At 42.2% G+C, this 15863-nt stretch overlaps 1 protein-coding gene across 7 annotated transcripts in view; it reads right to left on the bottom strand.

The window, feature by feature from the left end:
- Positions 1-15863, bottom strand: part of NCOA3 (nuclear receptor coactivator 3) — a 144815-nt gene that overhangs the window by 73582 nt on the left and 55370 nt on the right. For 5 of the 7 annotated variants that reach the window (XM_062204317.1, XM_062204315.1, XM_062204319.1 and 2 more), the window contains exon 2: positions 2207-2287. The exons of 1 other annotated variant lie outside the window; for it this stretch is intronic. The gene's annotated coding sequence lies outside the window, so the exon portion shown is untranslated. Of the gene's footprint in view, positions 1-2206; positions 2288-13269; positions 13353-15863 lie in introns of those variants that run through there. One more of the 7 variants, XM_062204316.1, reaches the window with a different exon arrangement.

Below are 15863 nucleotides of genomic sequence, written 5' to 3'. Positions count from 1 at the left end.
GCTTTAAGTATAATTTTTAATACTCTTATCTGGAGCATATATGAAAAATATATTTTGCTTTCTTCATCAGTACTCTCCAATTTAAAAATTACGTTTTTGCAAACTGCAAATTATTTTAAATAGCATCTGATTCTATCCCCAAATTTCAAGGGAACAAAGTTTTTAAGTATCAGCAGGCATTTGGCCTAGCAGTTAAAATACTGGTCAACCCCGCACCCCAGGTCCTGCATCAGCTTCCTGCCAGTGCAGACCATGGGAGGCAGTATTGATGGCTCCAGTGCCAGGGTCTCCCCCACCCACAGGTCTGGCCTCAGCTTCCTGCCAGTGCAGACCATGGGAGGCAGCATTGATGGCTCCAGTGCCGGGGTCTCCCCCACCCACAGGTCCGGCCTCAGCTTCCTGCCAGTGCAGACCATGGGAGGCGGCATTGATGGCTCCGGTGACGGGGTCTCCCCCACCCACAAAGTGCAGACCATGGGAGGCAGTGTTGATGGCTCCAGTGACGGGGTCTCCCCGACCCACAAAGTGCAGACCATGGGAGGCAGTGTTGATGGCTCCAGTGACGGGGTCTCCCCCACCCACAAAGTGCAGACCATGGGAGGCAGTGTTGATGGCTCCAGTGACGGGGTCTCCCCGACCCACAAAGGAAGCCTGGATTGAGTTCCTGATTCCCAGCTATAGTCCCAGGTGGAAGCCACTGCAGGCGTTTGAGGAGTAAACTAGGGAATGGGAACTCTGTCTCTGAACACAAATAAAAATTTAAAGGCAGAAGGGCCAGCATCGTGGCATAATGGGTTAAGCTACCACCTGAATGCCAGCATCCCGTTTCGACACTGATTCACGTCCCAGTTGCTCTACTTCCAATCTGGCTTCCTGCTCATGGGTCTGGGACAGCAGCAGAAGATAGTTCAAGTCCTTGAGCCCCTGCCACCCACGCAGGAGACCCAGATGAAGCTCCTGGTTCCAGCCTGGCCCAGTGCTGGCTGTAGTGGCCATTAGAGGAGTGAACCAGCAGATGCAAGATATCTGTCTCTGTCTCTCCCTCTCTGTAACTCTGCCTTTCAAATAAATAAATCTTAAGAAAAGAAAGAAAGGAAGGCAGTTAAGAGAGGGTGATCTTCCATCTGCTGGTTTACTCCCCAAATGGCAGATATTAAAAGACTCAGAATATTAAGGCCAATTTAAAAATTACATATACACATACATACACACAGTGAAAACAGTAAAAACAGTCTTCTCTACTTTTCATGTCAATAGTGGCATTCTGCACAGCTTTAATATATGTCAATTGATTTATGAAGATAACTAGACCTTAAGTGTTATAACAAATAATTCTCATTCTCATTAGCTGTGACAAGTCTATTATTAAGAAACACAGGGTACACTTGATTCAAGAAGATATTACCTAGGGGTCTGGTACTTGTTCCTGACTTACAGGGACCAATCTCCCCAGTAAGACAGACTGCTTCTTAGCAGATCAAGGGCTTATTCAATTAAGAAAATTGAGAAAAAATGGCTTCACCCAAAATTATGACTACAGCAAGTTAAATCTGATAGAGTTGACTTAAGAGGGACCAGCAATATGGCACAGCGGATTAAGCCACTACTTCAGACACCTACATCCCACACTGAAGAGTCCCAGCCCCTCCACTATAATCCCACCTCCTGCTAATGTGCCTGTGAAGGCAGAAGATGGCCTGAACACATAGACCCTGCCACCCATGTGAGAGACCCAGATGGAGTTACAGGCTCCTAGACACAGCCCAGCCTAGTGCCAAGTATTGCAGCCATTTGGGAAGTGAACCAGCAGATGAAAGCTTTCTCTCTCTGTGACTCCCCTTTTCAAATTAATCATTTAAAAAAAAATTTTTTTTTAATTACCAAAAAAAAAGGTTACTAGCTAGCTCAAACAATCTGGGGAAATTAGACTACAAGGTAAACCATAAACCTAAATTGAGGACGACACGGAGTTTTGACCAAACGCTACTAAAGCATAAGGAAAAAAGGCAAGTTTCCTTTCTGCCTCCCGCCCCGATTTGTGATGTGATGTTTATGTACATGTATATATTCCAAGTTTATTCATTCAACTATTATAAAAACATTAAGCATAAAGCAAGTTTAAATTAAAACACAAATTAGAGAAATTATCTTTAGGAGGTTGAAGCAGAAAAATTACAAAGAATCAATTAAAGTAGAACTGAATTACCTGGCTAACCAGTCAAATGATGTCCAGGTAGCAGTTATTTTTATTGGTCTCTGTGTTCACTGTTCAACAAGTATTTTGATCCTGAGAACAAGAAAAAAAAAAAAAAAGGCAGGAAAGGGTTAAATTGTAATGCTCTTTTCTTCATGTAAGCCTTATTATTAGTCACAAACACAAATTACCTGTTCCCACCCTTCCCTTCCCTGGATATATGAAACAAACAGAAGCTATCAAGTACAGACTCCTAGGAATTTGAGCAAAGGCCTTATTTTGCTATTATCATTCTTACACTTAAAAAGTCAGGTATGATACACAATATTCTTTGTCCACAGTATGCAAAATTGAACCCAGATAATTCGAGATTGAGATACAGAAAACCAGTTCCAAGTCCTGAAAAGTGATCAAAACTAATGGGTACGGAGATGCCCTCAACATGTCCAAAATGAATGCTCAACAAAGTGCAAGTAAGATGACATTAATACCCTGGCAGATGCTAGTGTATAAGTGCCCTGGTCCCAAAAAGATCAATTCCTACCACGTGGAGGGATAAAGCAAGCACAGGGGAGCAAAGGGGCACAGATGTTTCCTTGGCCTCATCATAAAAGGATGCATTTGGGTCACCAAAAAGTAGTATTTCTAAATGGGAAATCGAGGAATGGTGTTTCCAAAACAATACGCAATAGAATACACGAACATGTAAACACATGAAGAAGCTAGGGAGCAGGTTCTGATGTGACAAAGAAATGAGCAATAAAAACATTCACCTCAACTTATGAATTTCCAAATGTAACAACAGAGGAGCCGGCACTGCGGCACAGCAGGTTAAGCTATCATCTGCAGTGCCGGCATCCTGTATGGCGCTGGTTTGAATCCCAGCTGCTCTACTTCTGATCCAACTCTCCGATAATGTACCTGGGAAAGCAGCGGAAAATGGCTTGAGTGCTTGGGTCACTGCACCCATCTGGGACACCCACATAAAGCTCCTGGCTCCTGGCTTCAGCCTAGCCCAGCCCTGGCAGTTACGGCCATTTGGGGAGTGAACCAGCAGATGAAAGATTGTCAATCACACATACAAAAAACCAAATCCCACTGACATAAAAACTGAATATGAGTCTTTCCAAAATATTAGATAAATAAGAAGGTAGAGAGACAAAACTAATTAACTAGAATGTACAGAAAGGTGACTGGTGTGGGGCTAGAGTTGTGGTGTCGCGGTTAGACCACCCTGTGACTTAGCAATCCAGAGTGACAGCCTCATTGCTGTTTACTTCCAATCCAGCTTCCTGCTAACGTGCCTGGGAAAATGACCAATGGCAGCCCAAGAACTTGGGTCTGGGCCACCCACAAAGGAGATCTCCAGGTGGAGTTCTTGGCTCCCAGTTTTGGCCTGGCCCAGCCTAAGCTATTGGGAGACATCTGGGGAGTGAACCAGCAGATGGTTCGCTCAGCCTTTCAAATAAATAATTTTTTTTTTTGACAGGCAGAGTGGATAGTGAGAGAGAGACAGAGAAAGGTCTTCCTTTTTGCTGTTGGTTCACCCTCCAATGGCCGCTGCAGCCAGCGCATTGTGCTGATCCGAAGCCAGGAGCCAGGCACTTCTCCTGGTCTCCCATGCGGGTGCAGGGCCCAAGGACCTGGGCCATCCTCCACTGCCTTCCCGGGCCATAGCAGAGAGCTGGCCTGGAAGAGGGCCAACCGGGATAGAATCCGGACTAGATCCGGACTAGAATCCGGGACTAGAACCCAGTGTGCCGGCGCCGCAAGGCGGAGGATTAGCCTGTTAAGCCACGGCACCGGCCAAATAAATTTTAAAGGAAAAAATGGTGAACGATGGGATCTACGATATCAAAATCTGCATCACCAAGGGGGCAGGGTGGGAGGAATGTCAAACTGAGCTCTGTGGGGCTGGCACTGTGGCGTAGCAGGTAAAGCCACCACCTGCAGTGCCCGGCACCCCATGTGGGCGCTGGTTCTAGTCCCAGCTGCTCCATTTCTGATCCAACTCTGCTATGGCCTAGGAAAGCAGCAGAAGATGGCTCAAGTCTTTAGGCCCCTGTACCCACGTGGGAGACCCTGAAGAAGAACCTGGATTCAGATGGGCCCAGCTCCAGACATTGCAGTCATTTGAGGAGTGAACCAGCGGATTGAAGATTCACTCTCCCGCTCTCCAACAGCCTTGTAAGTAAATAAATAAGTCCTTAAAAAAAATAAAATGAGCTTTGTTGATGGCTTGTCTGAGAGGTGCCTGGAGGCCAGAACAAAGCATCAAACTGAGGGTGGAGAGTTGAGAGAAAATTGGATCTATATAATGCTGACGCCTGGAAAACACCAACAGGACAAAAAGCGGCCACTGAATATTATGGACGTGTTTTTCTTCTGCTGTTGAACATGGAAGGGGACAAGGGCTCCATCATTAATCATATTAAACTCATTGTTCTTTCCAGGCTGCTACTGGCATTGCTCCCAGGGGTTGCCTACTCACTGTCCTGAAATCAGAGATGGAGGAAAACCCAGTATCATCCACTCATCTAGAGAGTAATACAGAGAGTAAGCTGGTTCACCAATCAGATTTCCAGTTAAAGGCTGCATAACATTGCTGATAAATACAACATTCTTATAGTTGATATATTTATCAAGTAGTAAACAAGTTGTATGTCAAAATTATAACATATTTCACTTGCAAGAATCAACTACACCCAGTATACAGCTACAATGAAAGGAGGAAATGAATGTAAGTCAAAATTCTATGAAAATTTAAAATTCCATAAAAAGGTGCCATTTTAGCTTTATAAACTTAATTTTAAAGATTTTACTATTTTTAGTCCTTTAGAAATGTTTTCGCAAGAGCAGACATTACAGCATAGAAAGCTAACTCTCATTTGGGATGCTGGCACCCCTATATTGCATCCCATATCCAAGTGCGTGGGGTCAGGGTCCCAAGGCTTCAGATCCAGCTTCCTGCTGATGCACACCCTAGAAAGCAGCAGGTGATGGCTCCAGTACCTGGGTGCTTGCCACCTATGATGGAGACTTGGACAGAGTTCCTGGCTCCTGGCTTCAGCCTGGTGCAGGCCCTGCTGTTACAAGCACTTGGAGAGTAAGCTACCAGATGGACTATCTCTCTCTCTCTCCCCCCCTTCTCAAATAAAAACTTTTTTAATTTTTTAAAAAATTTATTTATTTGAAAGACAGAGTCAGAGAGAGGCAGAGGCAGAGGCAGAGGCAGAGGCAGAGAGAGAGAGAGAGAGAGAGAGAGATCTTCTACCAGCTGGTTCACTTCCCAGACGGCTGCAACCGCCAGAGCTGGGCCAATTGGAAATCGGGAGCAAGGAGCCTCTTTTGGGTCTCCCATGCAGGTGCAGGGGCCCAAGGACTTGAGTCATCTTCCATTGTTTTCCCAGGCCATAGCAGGGAGCTTGATCAGAACTGGAGCAGCCAGAACTTGAACCGCCATCCATATGGGATGCCCTGGAGGTGGCAGCCCTGCTATATCACAGTGTTGGCCCCAAAATAAACCTTTTTTTGAAAATGTTTTTGGTATCCAGAACACTGGTAAGACATCAGCAACAGATTTTTTTTTAAAACAGTATCATGTTTTTGATGGGGGGAGAAGGAAAAAGTATTACATTATATGCATATTTTATAAAATAAAAACAGGTTTAAAAAAAAAATCTGACATGAGGCCAGCACTGTGGCATGGCAGGTTATGCCACGTCTACAGCGCAGGCATTCCATACAGGATCCGGTTCAATTCCTGGCTGCTCCAGTTCCAATCCAGCTCCCTATTAATGAGCCTGGGAAAGCAGCAGAAGGTGGCCCAAGCACTTGGGCTCTGCACCTCATCTAGGAGACCCGGAAGAAGTTCCTGGCTTCAGATTGGTGCAGCTCCACCTGTTGCAGCCATCTGGGGAGTGGACCAATGGATGGAAGACCCTTCTCTCTCTCTCTCTCTGTAACTCTGCCGTTCAAATAAAATAAATCTTAAAAAAAAATAAGTGACACATATTACACTTATCCTATGACATATACTAGAAAGGATCAAGATGACAATTTATTCTGTGTAGTTATTTAATAAGTTATAATCATAAATAATTTTAAAATTATAATAAATATTTAGTTCTATACATAGTCAACCTGAAAATTTAAAAGATGAAGAGAAAGCAGGGCCGGCGCCGTGGCTTAACAGGCTAATCCTCCGCCTTGCGGCGCTGGCACACAGGGTTCTAGTCCCAGTCAGGGCGCCGGATTCTATCCCGGTTGGCCCTCTTCCAGGACAGCTCTCTGCTATGGCCCGGGAAGGCAGTGGAGGATGGCCCAAGTCCTTGGGCCCTGCACCCACATGGGAGACCAGGAGAAGCACCTGGCTCCTGGCTTCAGATCAGCGTGATGCGCTGGCCGCAGCGGCCATTGGAGGGTGAACCAACGGCAAAAAGGAAGACCTTTCTCTCTCTCTCTCTCTCTCTCTCTCTCTCTCTCTCTCTCTCTCTCTCTCACACTATCCACTCTGCCTGTCAAAAAAAAAAAAAAAAAAGAGAGAGAGAGAGAGAGAGAGAGAGAGAGAGAGAAAGCAGAATCCTTGGCTTTAGAAATCTGAAGTTTTATAAAATCCAGCTTACTGAAATGACCTTGCACAAGCATTTCATTCAATTAACTGCTTGCTTTGTATCTGTTAGATGCCAGGCACTGCGCTGGTCCTTAGAAATACAAGCAAATCATGGTTCCTACAATGAATGAGGAAAAGCGAAGCAGGTATGAAGAGCCCCGCTTTATAACTTCCCTGAAAGGAAGGCCATGTTCATCCAGTAAGCACTTGCTGAGCATCCGTGTGCGACATTGAGCTAGACACAGAGATAAAAGAACCCTAAGTGCAGGGCATGGCCTGTGAGAGTACTAAGAAGGAAAACCTGCCTTGCCATTTTCACAGGGTCGTCACTATTCAAATGTGAAAGCAATTTATCTCAGCCCCAGCCCAATAAAGGACTAGTGAAAACATGTACAATTTTTGCAGTTATTGTCCAGACTTATCATAATCAAAGTTTAGTTTCTTTAAAATAAAAGGCAAAAGAGGCCATCTATGTAAAAATTATATAGATGGAACACAGGAAACATTAAATGGGGTATATAAAGGTAGCTAAAATTGAAAACTATTTTTAAACCAACATATCCAGAAAATTACGCCATACATTTGCTTACACATTGATACTGTCCAGTAATTGAAAAATAGCATTAAATGTTTTTGCAATTTTTCAAATTACTTTGAGATTAAGAACAAAACTAAAAAATCCCGTTGGCAGACCAGTTTACTAGCAGAACCCGTATCTTTGGCTGCGCTAAAGTCAGGAATGACATGGTTACTGAAACAGCCATGCACGCCGGCAGCCTGCTAGCGCATGTCCTGCCTCCCCCCTCCCTCCACCCTCCTTGGCAAAACTGCAAGCAGTGCTGCACGATCAGGCAGAATAAATACAGGAAAGAGGGGTGGGGGGGGGGGGGTGAGCAAGGCCCTGGGCTCCACCAGTGGAAGGCGTTCCACAAGAATTGCTACAGGGTCAAAAGTTTACAGTGGTTTCAATTTCACCTTTTAGCAGCCAATCAGGAAACAGACTGCATGCTGACCCCTCGGGCTGCAAATGAACATTAACTCATTGGCTACCAGGATTGCAAATACTCCTTTTCTTGTAAGGTTTTTCTTTTGCTTTTCTTTATTTAAGGGCAGAAAGGGACTGGGAGAAAGCAAAGAACATCTTAAGTTCAAGATGACAATTTTATTTAAGACCATGTCTTCTAAACAGGTGCTAGAGGGGACAATCAAGTAATTATTTTTCTCCTTGAAATAATTGTTATTATATCCTATAATAACAAACCAAGTATCAACACAAAGAATGAACTTAAGCAGAGATAGAATTGCAGTCTCATGGAGGTAAATCCAAGAACAATACCAAAATAATAGTAAAAGAGTGCTGGTTGTGTTTTTAGTAATGATATTTAATTGTTTACACCCAAATTTTTCTAATTGCATGGATCCCCAACCCCTCCCCAAATCATTAATATAAATGTGGAATATGCCCATCCTTTTCATATTATAGATCTACAGAAATGTAGGTACAGCTCTTAAAGTTTAACTTTCTTTTCTCTATTTCTCCCCCAAACGCAGTACCCAGTATTCCTCTACATAAACTCAGGATGAAACCTCTGGCAATAGATCCAACTGCATCCCTCACTAATTTTTTTCATGTAAATTCCTTCCAAATACAGAAATCGATAAACTAACCCATTAAATACTATTTTCTTTTTTTTTTTTTTTTTTAGAATACTAGTTTATTTATTTATTTATTTATTTGACAGGCGGAGTGGATAGTGAGAGAGAGAGACAGAGAGAAAGGTCTTCCTTTGCCATTGGTTCACCCTCCAATGGCCACTGCGGCCAGCGCATCTTGCTGATCCGAAGCCAGGAGCCAGGTGCTTCTCCCAGTCTCCCATGCGGGTGCAGGGCCCAAAGACTTGGGCCATCCTCCACTGCACTCCTGGGCCATAGCAGAGAGCTGGCCTGGAAGAGGGGCAACTGGGATAGAATCCGGCGCCCCAACCGGGACTAGAACCCAGTGTGCCGGCGCCGCAAGGCGGAGGATTAGCCTGTTAAGCCACGGCGCCGGCCTAAATACTATTTTCAACATTCTATATTTAACACTGAACAAGGCTAAAATGAAGATCTATACTATATACACTTTAAAGTACTACACTTAAAAACCAGATTTAAAAAAAAAAAAAAAAAACCTAGATTGCCTTTGAAGCACTACAGGATAAAAGTATAAAATAGCTGTATTCACTCCTCTCTTATCCAAACATGTCAATTCTAAATCAACAGATAGTGATTGTGTAGCTAGCAATATTTCTCACTGATACAAAAGGCAGCTGACTTTTAGCATTCTACTGATTTAAGTTTACACTTAGAAGCCCCTATAGGTATCATCACGACCTAAAAAAACAATTTCATTTAAGATTATTAGTTCTTATCCAAACCAGCAAAGACACCACAGAAATTTCCGAAAACCCCTAAGTACCCAACATGCAAAAGTACCTTAACTTAGTATACAGCCAAAATGCCCCTAGTTTACATATACTATATAGTGTATAAAATGTGCATAGCAATTTAATGACAGTGTTAAGACAGTAAGTAAATGTAATGCTGATATAGTTATTTCTTAATTTAGCATTAAAGCAAGTAATTTTCTAGTTAGCACTACCAAACCTTCATGATTTAAGTTTATGCATATTTGGCAATAAAGAGTCTATAATTTTAAAAAAGATCTAGTTGATTTTTAACATAGTTTGCAAAAGCTTTATATATCTACATTAAATTAGAGGAGTCTTCTGTATATCTTCCTACAAGATGGCCTCATTCTGAAAGAAAATGGATGTGATAAAATTTTACATCAAGTCAGCATGTTAGCAAGAAGCTTTTTTGTGTGTTCTGAATTTGATTAATACAAGCCAAGGTCACTTCCTGAAAGATGCCTACCACTGCAGCTGCAGGCAAGCCAGGCTCCAGCTCAGGCTGGGGGAAGGGAGTGGGTAACAGCATCTATTACCACTCAGAGAGGATTCCCTCTCTGCAGCTATGCTGGGCGAGGGTGGGGGCCACAGTGGATCCAGCATAGTAAAATTAATATCACTGGCATATTAAAATATTCCTATTCCTTAATATTTAAAAACAAATTTAATCCAATATATAATTTTTCATATCAAGATTATATCAAGGATATCCTCCCCTATGATGTGTAAAAACATTTCACTTTATACCAAATCATTTAATGCCAGACACTGAAGTAAACTTAGCATTCAAGACAATTTAACCTGTACTTGCTACACAAAGTGCCTACAAAGGAAGGCACAGGTCACTGAAGAAAACAGAATCAGACAAATTTCTTTTAAGCCACGTGGTTTTATATAAAACTCATCAATGCAGAAATCTAAAACACAAAAGCCTGAATTGTAAAACTTTTATTCTGAAATTCAACTGAATTATCAACATTAATACAAATATTATACCTCTATGCCCCCCCCCCAAAACAATCCACATCAAAATACACATTATCAGCTACTAGACAATCAACCTCTCCTTGAGTAATTAATAAGAAAATGTATGGAGTAGTTACTATGCACAGTTAGGAAAACATATTAAATAAAGACCCATACTCTTTAAGGCTCTCTATACATTGCTACCAACTGGATAAAATGTTAAACATGGTCAGCAAATTTTGCAATTTTCTATATGTAACCTTGGATAATTTAGATTGACTTTGTGTGCCTTTTTCCAAATGGGGATTACATGTGAACCATAATATTCCACATATAATCAGCAAGACATCTCTGTTTTTAATAGTTGTAGAACAAAACATAGCTTCTCTCTCTTTGCCCCCTTATCAGCATGTTAAAGGCATTACTTCTATTTCCTACATGAATTTAGAATATAATTTTGCCCCTCCCCTGTGGTCCCCACCTTTTTTCTGATTGAGGTTTGGTTCAATAACTTCAACAGAGAGTGAACAAATTATGTTAGACTCTCAAGTCCAAACAAACTGATACTTTTTTAAAAGTCTTTTACTTTTCAATGACTGACAGGAAAGGGCTGCTATTTAGTGAGCACAGAGCTTTCTGTATATGCAAACAGCTTTTTGAACCATTTTAGGAAAGGAAAGGCAACCAAATAAAAACACTCTGTGAGCACTCACTGAATTCAGACAACCTGGGGGGTGGAGTGGGGCTAAGAATAAGAAAGGCACTCAGAAGACATAAAGAAGCTCAGATCCATGCCTTTGAAATGGGACAAATCCAAAGAGGCACAAGGGGTAAATTAGTTATTCATACTACCTCCCCCCAAGAAACCTAGTGGGGCAATGAAGGGGGTGAATTTTTCCTCAATTTCTCCTGGCCTCCATTTTCTTTTTTTCCCCACCACATAAATCATTCCCAAAATAACAAAGAAAGCACCGAGTTGAAACAGTAACCAGCTAGTTTCTTGTCATAACCAGGACAAGGGAAGTGCAATCGGTCCCTCTCAGCTCCAACTAAATCTTTCCTCTCCCCTGCTTTTATCCAAGTGCCCAATGCATGCCTCACTTGGCAAGCAACACAAATTAAACTCAGGCCACAGAAGCTTGTTGCCTGGTCTTCCTGGACCACTGCAGTTTGTGTGCCAAAAATAGAACCAGAAAGGAAATATTGACTATAAAACAAAAGCAAACAAAATAGTGGCCTCCAGATCTTCTGGCTCTGCCAGAATGGTTTAAAAAAAAAAGAGAGAGAGAGAGAGACTCAAATATTTCCTATGGGCTGAAACTGGGCAGACTGGCTGTTCCTTAATCAAAATATTCTGCTTAAAATTTTTAAAACATCTTGTAAACTATTATTACTCAGAAATAATGTAAGAATGTCATTCTCTTAACTTTTTCTTTTTCTAAGATTTAGAGGAGAGGCAGAGCGAGAGCGAGAGCGAGAGCGAGGTCTTCCACCTGCTGGTTCACTCCCCAAATGGCCGGAGCTGTGCTGATCCAAAGCCAGGAGCCAGGAGCCTCTTCCGGGTCTCCCATGTGGGTGCAGGAGCCCAAGGACTTGGGCCATCTTCTACTGCTTTCCCAGGCCACAGCAGAGAGCTGGATCGGAAGTGGAGCAGCCAGGACTCAAACCAGCGCCCATATGGGATGCCGGCAGCACCACAGCGCCAGCCCCTCTCAATTTTTTAAAAAACACTCAGACTGGGGCTGCCATTGTGGCACAGCATCCCATATGGGCACCAGTTCAAGTCCTGGCTATTGCACTTTCCCATCCAGCTCCTTGCTAATGCGCTTGGGAAAGCAGTGGAAGATGATTCAAGTGTGTGAGCCCCTGCACCCACAGGCCAGATGGCGTTCCTGGCTCCTGGCTTCAGCCTGGCCCTAATTATTGCAGGCATTTAGGAAGTGAACCAGTGGATGAAATATCTCTTTCTCTCCTTGTCTCCTTTCTGTCACTCTTTAAAAAGAAACAAAGAAGGTCCCAGCGTTGTGATACAGCAGGTTAAGCCACAGTCTGCAATGCTGACATCCCACGTGAGCACTGGTTTTGATTCACACTTGCTCAGCTTCTGTTCCAGCTCCCTGCTGATGTGCCTGGGAAATCAGACCTGGCTCCAGCCTGGCCCAGCTCCAGCCATTGCAGCCATTTGGGGAGTGAAAAAAGCAGACAGACGATCTCTGCCTCTCTCTGTAACTCTGCCTTTCAAATAAATAAAATATATCTTTTAACATTTTAAAAATAAAAAGAGACAGAGACAGAGAGAGAGAGAGAGAGAGAGAGACACGGAGGGAGGGGCAAACTAAGGGATTCAGGTGATCACAACAGTGGACAATCAAGATTAAGGTGAAAGGAAGTTCCCTGCATGCCGGCCATGGCCATTGGAGGGTGAACCAACGGCAAAAGAAGACCTTTCTCTCTGTCTCTCTCTCTCTCTATCCACTCTGCCTGTCAAAAAAAAAAAAAAAAAAAGTTCCCTACATTTGACACAAAATCCAGTTGGCTGAGATCAATACATGTGAACTTTTTTTAATGTGAGATAAAAGATCAGACACTCCTGGAAGGGGGGGAGAGGGGGAGAGGGGGAGAGAGAGAAACTCCTATGTGCTTGTTTACCCCCAAAATACCTAGAAACCCAAAGCTGGAGCCAGGATCTCAACCCATATCCCGGTGTGGGCAACAACTCAACCACTTGAGCCATTACTGCTCATTAGCAAGAAGCTGGAGTCAAGAACCAGAAATGGGTATCCAACCCAGGTTCTACAATGAAATCCATGCATCTTAACCATTAGCCCAAACCCCTGTCCTAGAATATATTTTTTAAACACCTTTTTGTAGGTTTCATACACCAAAAACATGCACACCATGAACACAGTTAAACTTCAACTGGTCAAATGTGGTAAAATTTAAACATCTAAATAATAATGGCAAGGCAGGAATCTGTCTCAGCGATTAATAGCCCACTTGGGACAGCCACATCTCACACGGGAATATTTTACATTCAATGAACCCACCTCAGGCTGGTGATCCCAGCTTCCTACAGTGCAAACCCTGGAACACAGCAGGTGACGCCCCAAGTAACTGAGAGCCAGCTCCCAGCTCCCATCCTATTCAGGGGCTCTTGAGGCATTTGGGAACTGAACCAGAAGATGGAATCACTCTCACTCTTGGCCTTGCACACTCTCTTTGCCAGAAAAACACATCTTTAAAAGATAATAGTAAAGGATTACAATCTATGGAATAAGCCAAAAATTAGTCCAAAATAAATATAGAGAAATGTCTTCCTTAGAGTAGAAAGCTTTCTATAATAAATATGGAAGCAATGATGGAATTAGAAAAATCAACATTTGGCAAAAGCTGTAATAATTCATTCACAATTCAAGAATCATCAAAAGCAGTTAAAAGCTTCAGAAGTTATGGCATATTTCCATAACTAGACTCAAAAACTCATAGGATATCTTACAGTATCCTCCCACAAATAACCATACAGTGAAGCAGCAGGCAACACCTTGATCAAGTGGTCAGATACTGCAGTAACGGACAAATCTCATGCACATGGTTAGACTAAGAACACATCACATCTACTTGTTTTCTCCTTCAAAAGTACAGCTGAACATGAACATGCAGAACCATGCCCCCAAGAATTGAGGGACCTCCATAAAATAACCGATCTACAATCCTCAAAAGTATCAATGTCATGAAACAAAGATCACAAACTGTTTCAGATTTGACTGAAAATTATAACAAATAAACACATGAACTTTGATTTCTTTTCATGTAAAAGGACATTGAGACAACTGATGAAACTTGAATAAAGCCTATAAATGATTCCATCAATATTAATTTCCTGACTTTTATTATTAGTTTAATAATGTAGATCAATGCATTCCTTAAAAGATATATACTAAAGTAGGTATTTTGGAACTTATTTTAAAATGGCATAGGAAAAATAAGCATATATAACAAGGAGGAAGCAGATATACTATAATAAATGTAAAGATTTGAAGATATACAAAGAATTCTGAGTACTCTTTGCTCATTAGTCTTGCAACTTTCTTTCTAAAATAAAGGGAAAATACAAAAAAAAATTAACAGTAAGTAACAGGGAGAAAAATTTTAAATTTATAAACAACATAAGAAGCTCTACAAGATTAGTGAGGAAAGACAAAGCAGGAAAATGGGCAAAGTATCAGAATGGGCAACGTCACAGTAGTATAAACAGCCAAGAAACACATGAAATAAATAATATTTGTATATAAAATTATGTTAGTGGCAAAAATTAGTAACTTTTTAAGATTTCTTTTATTTGAAACACAGGGTTAGGCTAAGCCACAGGAGCCAGTGACCTCGATATCTGGGCCATGACTTGCTGTGTCCCATGCGCCTTAGCCGAAAGCCGGAGAGGAGGCAGAAGGGCCTGGTTTGAATCAGGCTCTCTGATACGGAATGCAGGCATCCCAAGCAGTTGCCTGATCCACTAATCCACAATACTGGCCCAAAAAATTAGTAAAAGTGCATGTTCTTTTAGGCTGAAGAAATCCATGACAAAGACTATAGAAAGGTATACAGCAAGGACACTCAGCATAATATTCTATATAGGAATGAAATAAGGTGGGGAAATACATAGTGAGCACCAGCAGGGGAATTTGAACTCCAAATTTTTTTATAAGATTTATTTATTTTCAAAGTCACACAGAGAGAGAGAAAGATCTTCCATCTGCTGGTTCATTCCCCAGATGGCAGCAGTGGCCAGGCCTGGGCCAGACTAAAGCCAGGAGCCAGGAGCTCCATGGGTGGCAGGGGTTCAAGCAGTTGGACCATCTTCTGCTACTCTTCCCAGGACATAGGCGGGAGCTGGATGGAAGTGGAGCAGCCGGTACATGAACTGGCACCCATGAGATGCCAGCTGCACAGCTGGCAGCTTTACTCACTACTCCAAATCACTGGCCCTTTACACTCTAATTGGATGTGAGAGATCACAGTTTTTCTATTTGTTGAGTACACACCCAGAAACTGGCACATGACATGTCCATTTCCTGAATTAACAGCCAAGTGGTTAAAAAAAAGACATCCAACAATGTCACATCACATAGCCATGGAAGAGAATGCAGATTTTCATACATAACTCCATGAAACAGCAACTGAAAAAATCTGCAGGCAACATAACATGGTTGCTTTAACATCAGAGTATTTCTACACAGACAGAAATGCTTATACTTGGGGTAGAGAAAGGTACATACAATTTTGATGAGCAACTTAAATGAGGAAATGCTTTTATTACTGTACTTCCTCTTGAAGAGCAGTTTTAGGTTCATAGCAAAATACACCCCCACACATGCATATCCTCACCCGTTATTAACAACCCCCACCAGCGTGACAAACTTGTTCCAACTGATGAATCTGCTACATCATTTATCAAGTCAAAACTGCTGTACTTTCTCAAGCAGTAGGATTACGAATTACATGTTATCAGTCTTTTTTAAACAAACTATAAAGACAATGTTAAATTATTAATGTAATATAAAAAGAATAGATCAGGAAAACAGTAACATTTACCAAGAGTCTTAAAAATCTTTGATCCAGGGGCCAGCATTATGGCACGGCCAGG

Source organism: Lepus europaeus, chromosome 10, assembly GCF_033115175.1.
Source record: "Lepus europaeus isolate LE1 chromosome 10, mLepTim1.pri, whole genome shotgun sequence".
Lineage (NCBI taxonomy): Eukaryota > Metazoa > Chordata > Mammalia > Lagomorpha > Leporidae > Lepus > Lepus europaeus.
This window is presented reverse-complemented; position numbering and strand designations above follow the sequence as displayed.